This window comes from Trichechus manatus, unplaced genomic scaffold (assembly GCF_000243295.1).
Source record: "Trichechus manatus latirostris isolate Lorelei unplaced genomic scaffold, TriManLat1.0 scaffold00139, whole genome shotgun sequence".
NCBI classification, from domain to species: Eukaryota; Metazoa; Chordata; class Mammalia; order Sirenia; family Trichechidae; genus Trichechus; species Trichechus manatus.
In genome coordinates this window covers 5,673,642-5,686,061 of record NW_004444075.1, presented here as the reverse complement: position 1 = coordinate 5,686,061, position 12,420 = coordinate 5,673,642, and the positions used below count along the sequence as shown (strand labels likewise).

General features: G+C 38.5%; 1 non-coding gene across 1 annotated transcript; it reads left to right on the top strand.

Annotated features, from left to right (window-relative positions):
• Positions 1-11,079: 11,079 nt before the first annotated feature.
• On the top strand, positions 11,080-11,184 carry LOC111822208 (U6 spliceosomal RNA). Its single transcript, XR_002825480.1, has one exon. It is a non-coding gene; the product is annotated as a U6 spliceosomal RNA (small nuclear RNA).
• Positions 11,185-12,420: the final 1,236 nt, after the last annotated feature.

The window sequence follows — 12,420 nt, the reverse complement described above, 5'->3', positions numbered from 1 at the left end:
AAAAAAAAAAAAAAAACCAGACAGACATAAGGGCATCCAGTTCATCACAACTCAGATATGTCATAAATCGGGGACTACCTGTATAACAATTTATTCCATATGGACTCTTGACGGGAATTGTGTTACAAGGTTATAGTCCCTGAAAGCACTAGATTATAGGCACTGTATTCTGTGGCATAAGAAATAGCAGAATATATTATTTATAATGGACCACAACTACCACAGCCTCCACCAGACTGAGTCCAGCACAAGTAGATGGTACCCGCCTACCAACTGCTCTGACAGGCATCACAATACACTGTCCCGGACAGAGCTGGAGAAAAACGTACAACAAAAAAAAGAACAGACTTACTGGTCTGACAGAGACTGGAGAAACCCCAAGAGTTTGGCTCCCAGATACCCTTTTAACTCAGTACTGAAGTCACTCCTGAGATTCACCCTTCAAACAAAGATTAGACAGGCCCATAAAAGAAAACGAGACTAAATGGGCACACCAGCTCAGGGGCAAGGATGAGAAGGCAGGAGGGGACAGGAAAGCTGGTAATGGGTCACCCAAGGTTGAGAAGGGAGAGTGTTGACACTCCGTGGGGTTGGCAACCAATGTCATAAAACAATACATGTATTAATTGTTTAATGAGAAACTAATTTGTTCTGTAAACCTTCATCTAAAGCACAATTAAAAAAAAAAGAATATATTATTTAATGGCAGTGTTGACGTCCTTTTGTAAAAATCCAAGCCCTAACCAAAATTCCGTCCCTGAATGGATGAATATCCTACTTCCATAAAGCGAGCTGAAAGGTTTTCTTTCAAGATGAAATGAGTCTTTCCTTAATACATATTTTAATTTTGCTACAGTATAGTAACAATCTATTGAACAATTCTCCAAAGTTCTACACCATAGACAATAGCTTCAATCAATGCCATTCAAAATGTCGTCCATGAATAGGTAATGGTCCACAACTGCTACCAGTTCACAGTGAAATAACTAGAGAAATTGAGAATAAGCATTAAGAGATTTATATTGCAATTTGATATTGCCATGCCAACCAAGCCCACCATCACGGTATTCTACTAAAGAATTGGTCTGTGACTATGTGAAAATTAAACAAACAACTACAACTCTACCACAATCCTGTTCTTCATCACAGATAGTTTAAGGAGCTTTCGCCTAGATGGTTTGAGCTTAGAAAATTTTCAAAAACAATTTTTACCAGTTGCTTCGCTTAAAACCATAGAAAATTCTCACTAGTGAAATTATAAAACATTGTTTTGAACAAGAAGGCTTACTGGTGTTATCTGCTAGGATTAATTATTTGCATAATGTGTCCCTAAGTAGCCAAATGAACTGACCTATTTTGGAGAACATTATCAAATACAATGATGTTAATTCTATATTGAGTCATCTTAAGTCATTCCTTTTGACAATAACTGAAAGCAGCAGGAATTGTCCGTTTAAGCCAAGTAAAACCATAAGTTAGCATAAGTATGACTGAAAATGTACTTGCAGTTAGAAGAATAAAGTTCATTACTTTTACTACTGCAATACTTCTCAAACGCAAGCTACTTCGTAAGAAGAGTGAAGGATGGTTTTGAGAAATAAAGGTGAAAACAGCAGTTGGTAGACAAAAAGATGAATTTGGGAAGAGATGTGTAAACATGATTGTTTTACATGAAATTTGGGAACTGTGTTACGTCTCCATTTTAGTAAAAGCTTTACCTCTCACCAACGACTTGTAGAGTGAAAGGGAAAATCATGGTAGCAAGGTAGTACTGAATCTCACTTCAGGGTTAACCAAGGCCAAAAACCAATCAAGAGGTAGGGATAAAACATACTCTGTTTCTGAGGAGAGAAAGGGACTGTTGAGGGGTTTACATCATAAAATTCTCAGAATTCGTTTAAAAAAGAATCAGCACACAACTGAAGACCCAAGCTCTTGAGTTTTTTGATTAATTTAATGGTTACTCGTCCATAAACCTACCACTCACATTTCCTACCCCTGAGTACAGGCATTTGAGCCACTTTAGTACCTTCTGGTGTTGTGACAGATACTGTTCAACTGCCTAAAGAACAAGGAAGTTGGTCTGAGCTACATTTGAGTGTGAACAGCCATTATCATGAGGGGATACTTCCCAGAGGAGTGATTGTATGAAACTTGCATGTTTTTTGGCCTCTGTACAGCGAGAGAAGGCTTGCAAGTTGTTTACTATTTCCTTTGTGTTATTAGGAAGGTACGGTTACTGGCATTCAGAAGTATTCCGGCAAATGGGTTATTTTGGGGGTGAAAACAGTCTGTGATGCACTTTCTGGGCCATGGAACTGATATGTACTGAGTGTGTGAGGTGCTTCATGGAACATGCTGCTGATGTGGCCCACTCTAAAACAAACTGATAACAATAATGTGCAGCAATTTCAATGTTTATTTAGTATTTCAGGTGTATTTTTGGAAAGTTGAGTGAGATAGTTTATGGCTCAAGTGTAACCAGGAAGGGTAATGAACTTCCTGGGTCATGGGACCAATACGTTTTGCATTTGTGATACACTTCATGGAACATGGTACTGATATGGCCCGCTTGCAATTGGCACCCCATTTTTTCAAATAATAAAAAACTATCAATAAACAATGATTCAGCATCAATTTCATTAGTGAGAAAACATGACATCCCCCAAAAAATTCTAATAATAATAATAATTCACCCATGAAAGGGTTAATTTCAATGTTTTAAGTCAACTGTACTACACGAAGCATTGTTGGAGTGTTCCTACCAAAGACGGGCCTCAGATGTACAAGCTGTGGACAATTTTCCTGTTGTTATTGAAACAGGAAATTAACTATAAAGTTAAATGTAATTATAATGCTGATTTGAAAGAGCAAACCCAACACCTAGCTCCTGGTATCTTAGTTACTTATTGCTGCTGTAACAGAAGATAACATAAGTGGGTGGCTTTAAAGAACAGAAATTTATTTTCTTACATACTGGAGGCTAGAAGTTCAAATCAGGGTCTTGGCTGTGTTTATTCCTTCTGTGAACCTCTCCCTTCATTTCTGGTGTCTGCCAGAAATCCTTAACATTTGCTTGTAGATGATCCTTACGTGGCTTCTGTTTTCCCCTGTGTGTGTGTGTGTGTCTGTATCTATTCTGCTCTTTTAATAAGACACTTCTCAGAAGTGTGTAGGTTTAGGATCTGCCCTACTCTGGTGTGATCTCGTTAACGTAATACAAGAAAACCCCTATTTCCAAAAGGGTCATGTTTACAAGTACAGGGGTTAGGACTTCAACATAAATTTTGGGGAAGTACAATTCACTGTATAACATCTGAGCTTATCAAATTTTAAGTTTTTGAAGCATTAAACAATATACCAAAAGGTAAAATAAGATGAAATCCTAGTTAGCCCCATTCATGTTTCTATCTCACTAGGATGACTGATTTTCTTTTATTGGTGTTTGTTTGTTTGTTTCTCCTTTTCACATAACACTTGTCAAAGTAGGAACCACCCACATTTTTTCCAACATGAAATTGGAATCAATTTTACCAATTATCTGTTGATAAGAAGAAAGAGAAGAATCCTCATTTTCAAGATAGCCAAGACAATTTTGAAACATCTCCAAAAATAGAACATAAGCAATAGAATATAACATTTCCTACTCCTCATCCTTTTCAAAATTGGCATCTCATTAGTCTGTTTATGGATACAGGTAGACTCAAGAACATCTACATCAATGTTAGATAAACCAAGATATTTAGTGTAAGACTGGAACAAAGCAAATAATGAGCTAATTACGATATAATCAGTAACATTGATCCAGGGGTTAAAATATAAGTGAATTTTTTCTAAACATGTATATAATTTATCCAAATTTGCCACATAAAATACAATTTAATGATATGAAAATTTATTTGTAAGTATATTGGGAAATATGTTTTCCATTAAATTGGCACAGCACTTTGTCAAGAAATGCACCATCTTGAAACAGTTTTTCCCCAGGACAGGAAAACTAAATCTCCGCAGATCACTATCAGTCACATATAACTTAGGTAATAGATCAAGTTTAAAAGATTGCAGTTTTAACAAATGTCTGAACAGGAGTCATCCACTTCCTTGTGGGGGAGGGGGGAGCCTAAATGCATAAAATAAATCATATAGGATACCAAATCAGAGAGAAAAAACTTTTCTGGAGAGGGGTATGGTTTAATGGTAGCGATCTCAGCTTCCATGCAGGAGAACAGGGATTGATTACTGACCAAAGCACCTCAGTGCGCAGACACCACCCACCCTCAGTCGAGGCATGCGTGTTGCGATGCTGCTGAACAGGTTTCAGTGGCACTTCCAGACTAAAATGGAGTAGGAGGAAAAGTCTGGAGCTCTACTTCTGAAAATTAGTCAATGAAAGCCCTATGGATCACGAAAGTCAGATCCACAGCCAACAATAGCGATGGCTCAGGATCTGACAGCGTTGCATTCAGTTGTACACGAGGTCACCACGAGTCAGGGGCCGACTCAACGGCACCTAACAACAGTAACATGGGTGCGAGAGCTTATCTTTAAGTTTGCCTTTTTTTTTTCCTTTTACATTTGAAGACCATAAATGCTTAAAACTTGGAATCTGAGGAAATTCACTGTAAAAATTCAGGTTACCTCTATACCTCTAGCATTAAAATCCACTTTAAAAAAAAAAATCTACACATGTACATTAGTTTTCCTGCCAAGCCACAATTCTGGAAAGAAACTTTTGAATTTGGAAGGCACTCTTCATAGAATCTGCCAAACATGAAAAAAAATGCAATCATTATCCTCATGCAGCCTTAAGTTAAATGTGTTGGTGCCAGTTGGACTACATGATTCTTTCAAACCAGGGACTAACAAATCTAGCAGAGTTTTTGAGGAAAGAAGTTTTGCTGTCTTTCTGGAACAGTCGTGTGCACCAGTCCTGGGCTAGCTGGACAAGGAGCCAAATGAGTATTGTTGTCTCAAACTATTACTAGGAAGGGGGGAACAGAATGTTGACTTGGGACAGTCTGGGGTTCAATTACCTACCATTTTATATTATTTTAATTAATTGGTGTTGATCAGTTTGGCTTCCAGATTGAAAAAAAAAAAATTGTAAACTCCTATAGGAGCTTTAATTTGTGATCTCTCTCTCTCTTTTAAATCTATTATTCAGCTTAGAATAGTACTATTTATAGAGTACTCCCTGTTGAACTGTGGTTAAGCGAATGCTAATCGCCGAGATCCACTTGTGAGGATTTTTGGTTTCTTTATGTTGAGGTGTAATCCACACTGAAGGCTGTAGTCTTTGATCTGCAGGAGTAAGTGCTTCAAGTCCTCTTTGCTTTCAGCAAGCAAGCTTAATGTCATCAGCATATTGCAGGTTGTTAATGAGTCTTCCTCCAATCTTGATGCCATATTCTGTTCTTCTTCATATAGTCCAGTTGCCCAGATTATTTGCTCAGCATGCAGTTTGAATAAGTATGGTGAAAGGATTCAACTCTGACGCACACCCTTCCTAATTTTAAACCACACAATATTCTCTTGTTCTGTTCAAAAGACCACCACTTGGTGTATGTGCAGGTTCCACATGAGCACAAGTAAGGGTTCTGGAATTCCCATTCTTCACAATATTATCCATAATTTGCTATAATCCGCATAGTCGAATGTCTCTGCATAGTCAATAAACCACAGGTAAACATCTTTCTGGTATTCTGTGCTTTCAGCCAAGATTCATCTAACATCAGCAGTGACATCCCTCATTCCATGTCCTCTTCTGAATTCAACTTAAATTTCTGGCAGTTCCCTGTCAATATACTGCTGCAACACTTTGAATTATCTTCAGTAAAATTTTACTTGAGTATGTTACTAATGATATTGTTCAAAAATTTCTATACCGTGTTGGATCACCTTTCTTTGGAATGGGCACAAATATGGATTTCTTCCAGTCGGTTGGCCAGGTAACCATCTTCCAAATTTCTTGGAATAGATAAGCAAGTGCTTCCAGTGCTGCATCTGTTTGTTGAAACATCTCAACTGGTATTCCAGCAATTCCTAGAACCTTGTTTTTTTGCTAATGCCTTCAGTGCACCTTGGACTTTTTCCTTCAATACCATAGGTTACTGATCATATGCTACCTTCTGAAATGGTTGAACATTGACCAATTCTTTTTGTACAGTGACTGTGTATTCCTTGCATCTTCTTTTGAGGCTTCCTGCATAGTTCACTATTTTGCCCATAGAATATTTCAATATTGCAACTTGAGTCTCGAATTTTTTCTTCAGTTCTTCCAGCCTGAGAAATGCCAAGCGTGTTCTTCTTTCTTGGTTTCCTAACTCCAGGTCTCTGCACATTTCATTATAATACTTTACTTTTTATTACTGAGTTACCTTTTGAAATCTTCTGTTCATCTCTTTTACTTCATCATTTCTTCCATCTGCTTTAGCTACTCTATGTTCAAGAGCTAGTTTCAGAATCTCTTCTTACATTCATTTTGGTCTTTTCTTTCTTTCTTGTCTTTTTAATGACTATTTACTTTCTTCATGTATGATACCCTTGATATTATCCTGCAACTAGTCTGGTCTTTGGTCATTGGTTGCTGAAAGCAAAGAGGACTTGAAGCACTACAGTATGGATTATACGTCAGCATAAAGAAAACAAAAATCCTCACAACTGAACCAATAAGCAACATCATGCTAAGCGGAGAATATATTGAAGTTATCAAGGACTTCATTTTACTTGGAACCACAATCAATGCCCATGGAAGCAGCAGTCAAGAAATCAAACAATGTATTGCACTGGGCAAACCTCCTGCAAAAGATCTCTTTAATTTAAAGTGTTTAAAAGCAAAGATGTCACCTTGAGGATTAAAGTGCACCAGACCCAAGCCATGGTATTTTCAACCACTTCATGTGCATGTGAAAACTGGAGAATGAATAAGGAAGCCCAAAGAAGAATTGATTCATTTGAATTATGGTGTTAGTGAAGAATATTGAATTGACCATGGACCGCCAGAAGAAATCAACAAATCTGTTTTGGAAGAAGTACAGCCAGAATGCTCCTTAGATGTGAGGATGGCAAGACTTCGTCTCATGTACTTTGAACATGTTACCAGGAGGGACCAGCCCCTGGAGAAGGACATCATTCTTGATAAATTAGAGGGTCAGAGAAAAAGAGGAAGACCTTCAACGAGATGAATTGACAGTGGCTGCAACAATGGGCTCAAACATAGCAACGATTGTGAAGCTGGCACAGGACTGGGCAGTGTTTTGTTCTGTTACATGTAGGGTCGATGTGAGTTGTAATTGACTTGATGGCACCTAGCAACAACAGCAACAATCTCTGAGAGAAAAAAAGGATTTAAAAAAAAAAATTACAAACATTAGTTACTCCAAAGACTATTAAATCTAGTAGATAACTTTACATAATAGGGTTTTAATTCAAACTTCTATTTTGGGAACTTTTATTGATGTTTTTCTGCACTTCCACTTCTACAAAGACATTCTTCAGTTTCTATTGGAGCCTAGTCAGTTAATGTAGCTTATATTGGAGCCCAGTCAAATTCTTTTACACTCTTCCTACATTTCTTTGTATAATGACCCCATTCCCCAAACTCAATCTCTGTTGTTAATTTCCTGAGGATTGTATGGAATGCTGCTTAAATGAGAAACATCAGTTCTAAGGATGTAGGCAATGCCTTAATTGATCAGATAAACATGGTCCATTTAGTTTTGCTTTAACTCAGACTACAAAGTACTGAGTTGTATGTTTGCTTCATTATGGAAGAGGTAAAAAAACTGAAACTCTTCAGGAGGTAAGGAAGCAAAGGAAATTAGGCATCTGCCCAAAATCTAGGATGAAGAATAAACACTTAAAACCCTTTTTAATGTCCACTTTGAACTAAAAAGAAAAGGACCCACAAAAATATTTGAAGATAGGAAAAGGACAATTTTCAAGACAGTGAACTTGAACTCCTTTTACAGCAGAGGATGTGGTCTCACAGCCACAGGATATTGGTCTTTCTTCATTAAAGTCCCATCAGCCCTATCAAGATGAAACACAGATTCTAAATTCCCCTTCACTCTTCCAACTGCCAGATGTTATCCGTAGGTATAGACTTGCCTGGGGAGGATTCATATATGCCCCTTTGAACTTTTAACAGAGTTCTCTTTTGAGTGACCATTTAAAAGAAGATTAAATTTAATTAGACCGTATCTTTTTCCTGCGACATGCTGCCTTCAAAGTCCACTTTATTACATTTTTCCACTCAGCAGCATACTAATGCTGCTGGGCACAAGGAACTTTCAAATGTAGGAAGGAAGGAAGGACATATTTATATACTCATTCGATCCCCTGGGAGTATGTTGAGAATGTTGACCATCTGACATCCATGCCTGCCTGAGCAAATGTTGCTCAGGGATCAACTGGGACATGTAACAATTTGGAAGATTAACCTGAACCCTCCATCCACCTGCCCTAACTAGGGGCTTAGGCTCAGTTGGGATTTTATCATCTATTTGTACCTTAGTTATTTCTCTTTTGAAGTTAGATTCCCTGAGTTTATTGCTAACAATTACACCTTGATAAAAACCGATTGCTGTCAAATTGATTCCTACTCATGAAGACCCCATGTGTGTCAGAGTAGAGCTGTGCTCCATGGGGTTTTCAATAGCTGATTTTCCAGAAGTAGGTTACCAGGCCTTTCTTCCAAGACAGGGACTACCAATTTCTTTGTTAGCAGCAGAGTATGGTTAGCCTTTTGCATCACCCGGGGACCCCACCTTGATCGTAACTGGTAACAAACCTACTTATGGTGAAGCATCTGTCTTATCCTGAAACCTGGGTATGATTTAGTTGATCATTTCAGAGTCTAACCTGCTCTTAAATCTATGTTTACACATTTACAGTAAATATTATTTTTTCAAATAAAATCAGTGTCAATGGCATTAGAGGGTTAATGGCAAGCAAGAACCTCAATCTGGGTTCAACAATTAGATCACATAGGAAATCACTAGATGTAAGATGCAGTAATTTCTATTTTTATTGATGGGCTTTTGAAAAAAGGAAAGAAATATGACAAAGAGAATCCGACATTAAAAAAAAAAAAAAATGTGCAAGTCAGCTTTTTCAACCTGCTACTAAAGACTCGTTTCTCTTAAAGGGGAAAAGAAATGCAACTGCTTTGCAATGCCGTTGGTTGTATCAATATTGTTGAAGCAAAGATGAATGTGGTTTTATCTCATCATAATTGTGTTGTTGCTTTAGCTAGGATGCTGTAGCATTTTACCAACCTTTATCTACACAGGCATATTGTTTGCAAAGATAAAGAAGAAGAAAAATGCACCATTTTTAAAGCAATTCCTTTTTCATTTTGGTGTGCGTTTCAATAACACGGGAGCGGCTCTGTGGCCCTGGCTGCTGGGTTTGCTGCTCGCATCCCTCGGCTTCTCAGGCTTCCCTGCTGCTTGGACACAGGGAGGCAAAAGGATTGTTTGTGATTCTTCAGTTTTTGCTTTTTCACCGACATGACAGTGCACAGCGGTCTAGGGTATCCTTTCGTTTTTCACTGGTGTGAAGGTGCTCAGTCACTTAGCCAAAGAAGCTGCTAGCGGCTAAAGGGAGCAAAAAGGAAGAAAGGAACAGGTCCGCCTGCCATTTCTTTGCAGCCTGAAACTGCCCGAAGTTAATTGCTTTCATAAGAAGAATAACTGGTGGTGCCGTAATTGAATTTTTATGAAAATAAACAGGTGGCAGATTGACTATAGCTGTGGGGATAGTAGGCGGCGAAACGCTGTAGCCACGTTAACCTGTTAATTTAATAGCCTGGGTACTCATCGAAAAAAAAAGGCAATGTTGCCCGTTCAGTCAGTTGGATGCCAAATGTAAATAATTACAATTACCCTAGCATGCCCACGAGGTTGAGCAAAAAACGGCACTGTGCCAACCTCCACTTGGTTTTCATGATTATTAAGCTTCTGTAAATTTTAAAAACATAAGTTTTAACCCACGGAGAACCCAGGAATAAGAGGAAGGGAAAGGAATTTGAAAAAGGGAAAGTAGACAGACCCACAAAGGCGCTCCTGACATTAACTGGCAGAGAAAAAGCCTTCAATTGACCTGAAACATTGCATCTACCCTGGAGGACAACTAAATGCTAGCTTTGCACTATGCTTCCCCCCAGTGGCCACGTTTTGTAAATGCAGTTTTAAACTAAGGAAAGTGAAATACGCAAAGATCGCCGTTACCTTATTAATGTACCTGATGATTACTTTTGAGCCAGATTAAATAGCCAGCTTATCTTCAGGCGAAAGCAGCATGAATATGTTTTATTTATTTACTTATTGTCATTTGGTGTTTGTTTTGTTTTTACATCAGGCATTGAATACATTTTACGGAAAAAAATAAGTGTTTAGAAGAGAAAGAAGCATTTACTATTACTGTCATGGGGGGCACCACACCAGCATTGAAAACACAAAGGTGAATGAAACACTTCTGCCAACTTTCCCAGATTTGAGGAGTATACAAATTCTCAGAAATTTAAATACAGTCATCCCTCAGTATCCGTGGGGGATTGGTTTCGGAGACCCCCCCCCCAAATTCCACACATTCTCAAGTCCCTTACATAAAATGGCATAGTCTTTGCATGTAACCTACTCACATCCTCCTGTATACTTAAAATCACCTGTAGATTACTTATAATGCCTAATGCAGTGAAAATGCTGTGTAAATAATTGTTAATGCTTAACGCTTATCACTTAATGCTTTCTCAGTCTTTTCAAGCCCTTTTTTTCATTCCACAGTTGTTGAATCTGCAGACACGGAACCCAGGATACGGAGGGCCAACTGTATACAGCAGAGCTTGCTAAGTATTAAAAAAGGCAAAAGAGAGAAATGGGGATAAGAGCGAAGTAGACAATATCAGAAAATCATTTCATAAAAGAGATATTTTACACTTTATTTAAATCACCTGATCAAATACTTAACACCCAAGATTATCCGGACTAGATAAATGCAGCCAAACATTACAATCTGACTTGGACCGTGTGGTGTTTATTTGTTTTCACTGTCTTAAGAGTAAGCTAGTAAGAAACGATGCTCACTTCGGCAGCACATACACTAAAATTGGAACGATACAGAGATTAGCATGGCCCCTGAGACGAGGATGACATGCAAAATCGTGAAGCACTCCATGTTGGAAATCCTGGTAGTGTAATGGTTAAGTACTACGGCTGTTAACCAAAAGGTTGGCGGTTCAAATCCTCCAGGCGCTCTTTGGAAACTCTATGGCGCAGTTCTACTCGGTCTCATGGGGTCACCAGGAGTTGGAATCCGCTCGACAGCATCGGGTTTGGTTTTTTATTTTTTATTTTTGGTTTTAGTAAGAAATGAGAGGGCCTGAAACGCTGATCTCCTTTTTGATCAGGCCATGCTGAATGCTGAATACATCACATTGTACTCACTCCATCCCAGGTGGACTTCACGTGTTGGAGTTCTTGTGCAGCTTCAGGCTCTGCTCTTCTCACTCTGTGACATTTTCTCAATGTCTTTGGCCTCACTGACCATCTATGAACTAGTGACTCCCATATTATTTCATCACCAAACTGGTCCTCATACTTATGTCTAATGCAACACCTCTCTCAACATCTTGACATGAATGTGTCAGGGCCCTCAAACTCTACATGTTCGAGAACAAATGCATGATCATTGGCCCCAAATGATTTTCACTCAGTGTTTCTATTCTCTGTGAATACAAGCTGGATGTTATACAAGTCAGAAACCTAACAGTATACCTTTAAATCTCCTATTGCTTCATCCCCAATATTCAACCCATCACCGTTAATCCATTACCAGTCCTACTAATATCACCTTCTAGATATCTGATAAATCTGTCTATTGTTAGTTACCATTGAATCCTCTCAAACTTGTGGTGACCTGATGCACAACAGAACATCTTGTGCCATGTTGGATTATTGCAGCCACTGTGTATTTTGAGTGTCTTCCAACTTAGGGAGCTCATCTTTCAGGACTATACAGGACAATATTCTTTTGTGATTCATAAGGTTTTCATTGGCTACTTTTTGAAAGTAGATCACCAGGCCTTTCTTCCTACCCTTACCATGGAAACTCCATTGAACCTGTCCACCCTGGATGACCTTGCTGGTATTTGAAATACTGGTGACATAGCGTCCAGCATCATTGCAACATCCAAGCCACCAAAATATGGCAAACTGACAAACTAATAAATCTATCTATGGGTGGTAGATAGATCTATTTACCTATTTCTATATCCATATAGGAACCCTGGTGGTGCAGTGGTTAAGAGCTTGTCCTCTAACCAAAAGGTCAGCAGTTCAAATCCATCAGCTGCTCCTTGGACACCCTATGGGGAAGTTCTACTCTGTCCTATAGGGTTGCCGTAAGTCTGAATTGACT